Source organism: Hemibagrus wyckioides, linkage group LG03, assembly GCF_019097595.1.
Source record: "Hemibagrus wyckioides isolate EC202008001 linkage group LG03, SWU_Hwy_1.0, whole genome shotgun sequence".
In the NCBI taxonomy this organism is placed as follows: domain Eukaryota; kingdom Metazoa; phylum Chordata; class Actinopteri; order Siluriformes; family Bagridae; genus Hemibagrus; species Hemibagrus wyckioides.
In genome coordinates this window covers 38,826-44,913 of record NC_080712.1, presented here as the reverse complement: position 1 = coordinate 44,913, position 6,088 = coordinate 38,826, and positions in this window count along the sequence as shown.

Sequence of the window (6,088 nt, the reverse complement as noted above, 5' to 3'; positions counted from 1 at the left end):
TAACTTTCTTTAACAATAGTACGTCATATTGTCCAGCAGGAGACAATCAGCCTCCTGCCTTTGTTTTCCATCTTCTCCATTGTCCTCCGCTGTGCCCATAAAGACGGGGTCGCTCATGTCCTGCATGTAGAGCTGCATATACTGTCCGAAAAGAGAGTGCACAATCTTGTCCAATAAGGCACGTAAGCATGGTATTCCACAACAAGCGATGAGAGCAACTACCAGTAACACTATTAAAATGGTTGTCCCGATGCGCGTGAGTCCGGCCAACCAATCAGAGGAAAACAGCCAGTCAAGCCAGTCTGGGTCTGAGGAAGCATTATTAGAGACCATTTCGTCCCGAGCCGCTTTCATCTGTGATAGCAGCGTGTCCAGTGGGCCTGCGGGGCCCGTATGCAGCGGAATAATGGTACAACAATCAGATCCTATCATGTCACATACTCCCTGATCGGGTCCGTGCATCATGTCTATGGCAAAACGATTCTGTACAGTCATAAGGGTCGTTGCATGGAGCTGTTCTGATACCAATTTTAATGCCTCAATGGTATGATTAATAAACTGTTGCTGGTTATACCAAATGTAATTAACCCATGCCGTGTTCTGATGTACCTGTACTGCTGGAAGCAAGATGTTCCAAGCTGTAGACGAGCCTCTTCGAAGGGAAGGGATGTCCGGACCCCATTTTGGGAATATTGAGGAGTTTGTGACCTGTAAGTACTTTTTTCGATATGAGCCTGGAAGACCAGTACGGGTAAAAATGCTTCTAGCAACTGTATTTGTGAGTTCACGCTTGGGGCGGCGTAAATGTGCAGGTTCAAACATGGATGCCAGGTATGTGTCATTAAGGGCGATTACCGAGAGTCGTCCTTCCAGTACCACTGGGGCCCATAGCCCATGCCATAATCTGGGTAGAATTTGTAGGACTTCCGTACCTCCACAATACCAAAAGATGTCTGCAACGGGTAATGTTCCCAGACGCAAGCTTGGGATCTTCAGTTGGATCACCATATCGGGTTCACAGCCGTACTCTGACACATTACAGGTTGGCATTACATTAACTATAGGGTGTGCTGCCTCCATTATTTTATCACACGATGCTTTTGGTAGATCCCCTACATATTCCGTACCTCTAGAATGGACGCACAGTGGAAACAATTCAAGAGGATGAGAACGTACACGTATACTAGCGGTAGCCTGAGTGGCAACGGGATGAAAAGTGCAAGAGGAACTTAATTTACGCATCCAGTCTGCACCATGAATCCTGGCTACAGACCCCAGCAGACATACTGCAGGGCATAAATAGCTTTCATTATATGGTGGGTTAGCACATTCTTGGATTCCCCTTGTAGGCATCACAAGCAGGGGGCTATGCATGCGGTTATGGCATACCATACATGTGCTGTTGGTAACAGTCTTGCGTGCTGCATCATGTAGCCATTGGCGGTACAGGTTCTGTGGAGATTCAGCGCCATTTGTACTGTTGTACTGCGTGATCTTTGTGATGTTAACATAACCTATTGCCTCTTGCACATTCTGGGTCAAATTTCCTACGGTCAAATTACAAAGTGACCCGGTGCTACAGTCTTTAGGAATCTTTACCCCAAAATCAATCCCGGCCTGGCGGATTTCTGTGTAGGGGTGCCCCGTGGGCACAAACACACGAGCCTTGTAGTCATCTAGCAGGACGGTCTTCTGAAGATTACGTTTAGAGGTAGCATTCCCAAAGATACTGTAATACCAGAGCGGATGAATTACTCTGCAGTACGCCTCTTTTGGTTTTCCTGCTATAATTACACTGCTTGTTGGACTGCTTGCATTATGGCAACTATAGGGTGACTTAATACGTACCTCAGCTGTCACTGTATAATTTATCGCCGAATTGTTCTCCGCCCACCTGATAGGATCCACATTTACTGGTGGATCGGGCCCCATGTACTCAAAGGAGTACATGACGAACACCCCTTCATTCTTTGGTATCATGTTTACCTTTAAAGCATGTCCTATCAGTCCTATTGCACATTTTAGGTGATCCTGAACCGCGGTCTGAGCCTTTTCTTTTGTAAGATCCAGTATGCGCTGTTGTCCTCGATACACTGTACGGCCTCCAATGGATGCCTCACCATACCCTATGTTTCTTCTGTACCGTAAATTAGCCTGTTTTTCAGAGTGCTGTCGTGTCCCGTGGGTCAGTGTGGGGTGTGATTCATTAACTAGTTTTGTCTGAGTTGTGTTTATCAGTGTCATATTTACCGACGTCGTAGTTGTGTGACCAACTGCCACGAGCATCCAAACTATCCCCATGTATACACTAATTAGTACTGCCACTATAGCGCAGTGACGCAGTTTCAGCGTTTGTTCGCGGCCTGCTACCAGGACCTTCATTCTGACTCTTCTGTACTGTCCTGGGCTATATCTGCTAAAATCAGTGTTGTTAGATCTGATGCATCAAATACTTGGGACGGTTTATGCCCTGATGGACCTGGTCTGGGCTCGCCTGACAAATCTCCTATCGTTTCAGGCTCCCTTAAAAATTGGTGCACTATAGGTTCGAAGTTGAGAGTTGGTGAACTCAGGGGCTCTCCCGGTTGCTCCTCAGTAATCGGGCCTGACTCTACGGTCTGGGACTCCGCCTTCTGCTGCGCTTTCTTTCCTTTTCCCCGTGTATTGTATGCTGGTGCTTCTGGATGTTCTACATCTTCTGGGTCAGTGTCTTCCTCCGAGTGAGCGAGCTGCACCAGTTTTGGGCGCAAGTCTTTCCACTTTGGTCCTTTCCCTGCTGCTCTACAACAATGATTCAAGTGATACCAGTGTTCTCTTCCTTCAACTTTGACCGCCGTTGGCGTTGCCAATACTACCTTGAATGGTCCCTCTCTCCTTGGTTGGCTCCAATGCTTTCTTTTGAACACTTTGATATACACGTAGTCTCCTGGCTCCATCTGACGAAGCTCCTCCTTCTCTACCCTCACACCATGCATGGCTTCGCAGACCTGTGAATACAGAGTTCTATGTATTTGGGTTAGGTGTCTTACATAGCTTGACATTTCGCCCTCTAGCTGTTCCAGCGATGGGCCCTTGTAAGGCCCCCGAATGAAGGCTACTGGCATTGGCCGTCCTGTAAGCATTTCATGTGGTGTCAAGTGAGTGTTCCTGTTGGTTTGCGAACGCATTTTCATCAGTGCTAACGGCAATGCTTGTACCCAATTTAGCTTTGTGCTCGCACAAATCTTAGCTATCTTCTCTTTCAGCACTCCATTAGCTCTTTCTACAATCCCCTGAGACTGTGGGCGATATACGCAACCTAGACGGTGTTTCAGGCATAAGGCCTCTGCCATAGCTTTCATTACTTCGTTCACAAAATGCGGACCATTGTCTGAGCTCAGCTGATCTGGGATGCCAAAGCGGGGGATCACTTCCCTGCACAGGAACTTAACCACTGTCTTGGCGTCATTTTTGGCCGTAGCCTGCGCCTCTACCCATCGGCTGAACCGATCTATCACTACCAGAATATACCTCTTTCCTTCCTTTCTTTCTGTAGTTCCCATATCCACAAAGTCTATCACTAGGTGTCTAAATGGTCCCATGGGTTCTGGTATGTGGCTGATGGGTGCCGTGAAATGTTTTCTGACATTGCGTACTGCACAAAGCTCACACGATCGCAGGAATTTGTCCACCATACTCGCTAAGTATGGAGACCACCAGTTCTCTCGAATTGTTTCAATAATTTTCCTGCGATTACAATGATCTATTCCATGTGCTTCTTTAATCAGCATTGGAAGAAAACTTAGTGGGGCCACAAACACTCCATCACAACTTCTCCATGTCCTAGACTGGGGATCTAATACCTCTCCCCATTTCTTCCATAACTCTCTCTCCTCTGCTGAGGCAGACTCTTGGAAGGCCCTGATATCAGCCATTGTGACCTGCATCTGCCCTTCATCATCTGGCTCTCCTGTTTGCCTCATTACCGTGACACTTGTTTCACCTACTGCTGCCTTTTTAGCTGCCCCATCAGCTACTGCATTTCCTCGGCTGACCCATTGTCCATCTGACTTGTGAGCTCTACATTTTACGATTGCCAATTCTTTAGGGATCATCATTGCTAATAACAGCTCTGAAATCGCCAGACCATGTACAATGGCTGATCCAACTGCCCTCTGGAAACCTCTTTGTGCCCAGATTGGTCCAAACACGTGGCACACTCCATAAGCATAGGCCGAATCAGTGTATATTGTACATGTTTTGCCTGCCCCCAGTTTGCAGGCTGCTGTTAGTGCTTTTATTTCTGCCAATTGGGCAGAGCATGGTTGTGGCACTGCCACGGTCACTACTGTGTTAAATACTCCTTCTTGGTCATCATATTGAACTACTGCATAGCCAGCTTTGTTTCCCTCATTACTACGATAGCATGATCCATCCACAAAGAGGATACATTGAGCACCAGGCAGTGGTTGTGCTTCTAAGTCTGACCTAGCTTTTAGGTATTTTTCTGTCACTTCAGCACACTCATGTGGGGCTCCGTCTTCTGGGAGCCCCAGCCTATCTGCAAGATTTATTGTGCGGCATTTCTCAATTGTTAGTTCAGGAGCTGACAGAATGACATCATAACCTGTTTTTCGAGCATTGGTTATCACAAATTTTTGACTAGTCAGCAGTGCATGCAAGGCATGGGATGTATACAGGGTCACTGGATGCCCCATTGTGATTGATTATGCCTTTTGATAGGCAAATGCCGCAGCTGCTAATCCTCGATAGCATGGTGGCATGCCCTTCTTCACACTATCGAGTGCCGTGCTAAAGTACGCTACTGGTCTTTTCCCCATGCCCTCTTGTTCCTGTACTAACACTGCTGAGGCAAGCCCTTTTCTTTCAGACACATACAAATAGAATGGTTTACCATAGTCTGGACATGCCAATGCAGGTGCAGATGACAATGCAGTCTTTAGCATATCAAATGCCGCTTTTGCTTCCTCTGTCCATGTTAACGTGGCACTAGACTTTGTTTGGTCTGCTGCTTTCACAATATCCCTAAGTGGCTGCGTTTTCATTGCAAAATCACAAATCCACGGTCTGCTAAAACCCGCCAATCCCAAGAAGGATAGCATCTGTTGGACAGTTTGAGGTCTGGGAGCTTTTCGGATTGCTTCTACATGTTCTGGTGAGATTTTTCGTGTAGTGCCTTCGAGCACTCTACCTAAGTATTCTACCTTTTGCTGGCAGAATTGCAACTTATCTTTACTTACTTTATGCTCGTTTAGGGCCAGAGTTTTTAAAACTTGCACTGAATCTTGTACGCATTGCTCTTTGGCTTGACTGCAGATCAGCAGATCATCCACATATTGCAATACTGTGCTGGACACATCCAAATTAGTCAAATCTCGGGCTAGAACTTGGTTGAAAACTGATGGGCTTTCACAATAGCCTTGTGGCAGTCTGGTGTACGTATACTGCTGTCCCCCATAGGTAAAAGCAAACAGGAACTGTGAATCTGGATGTAATGGAACACTAAAGAATGCTGAGCACAGATCAATTACTGTGTACCATTTTGTTCCTTCTGGAATGTTAGACAAAAGTGTGTGTGGATCTGGAACTACAGGATTTTCCGCTATCACCACCCGGTTTACTGGTCGTAGGTCATGGACTAGTCTCCATTTGTCTGAGTTTGGTTTTCTGACTGGAAAGATGGGGGTGTTGCACTGACTTTTTGTTAAGACCAAAACTCCTGCTTGCCTCAGTCCCTCAATCGTTGGTTTTATCCCTACTATTGCTTCTTTTGACAAGGGATACTGTTTCTGATATGGCAATCGTGCTCCTGGTTTAAGCTGTATCTTAACTAAACCTGCCGACTTTACCAGTCCGACATCTGTTTGATGTTTGGTCCATAGCTGGTCAGGTATTTGTGCTAGTGCTTCCTCCCTTTCTTTCTCTGTGATCTCCTGCTCTTCAGCCCATTGGGGCAATTGTTTCATCTTGTTCTTCTCTATCCTCAAATTCTCAGCTCTGCTTATTAGTACAGTCTGTGGCCTTACCTCATCTATTGCTACCTGCTCTATTTTAAGGAACTTTCTATCTGGGGACACACTGACTCCCT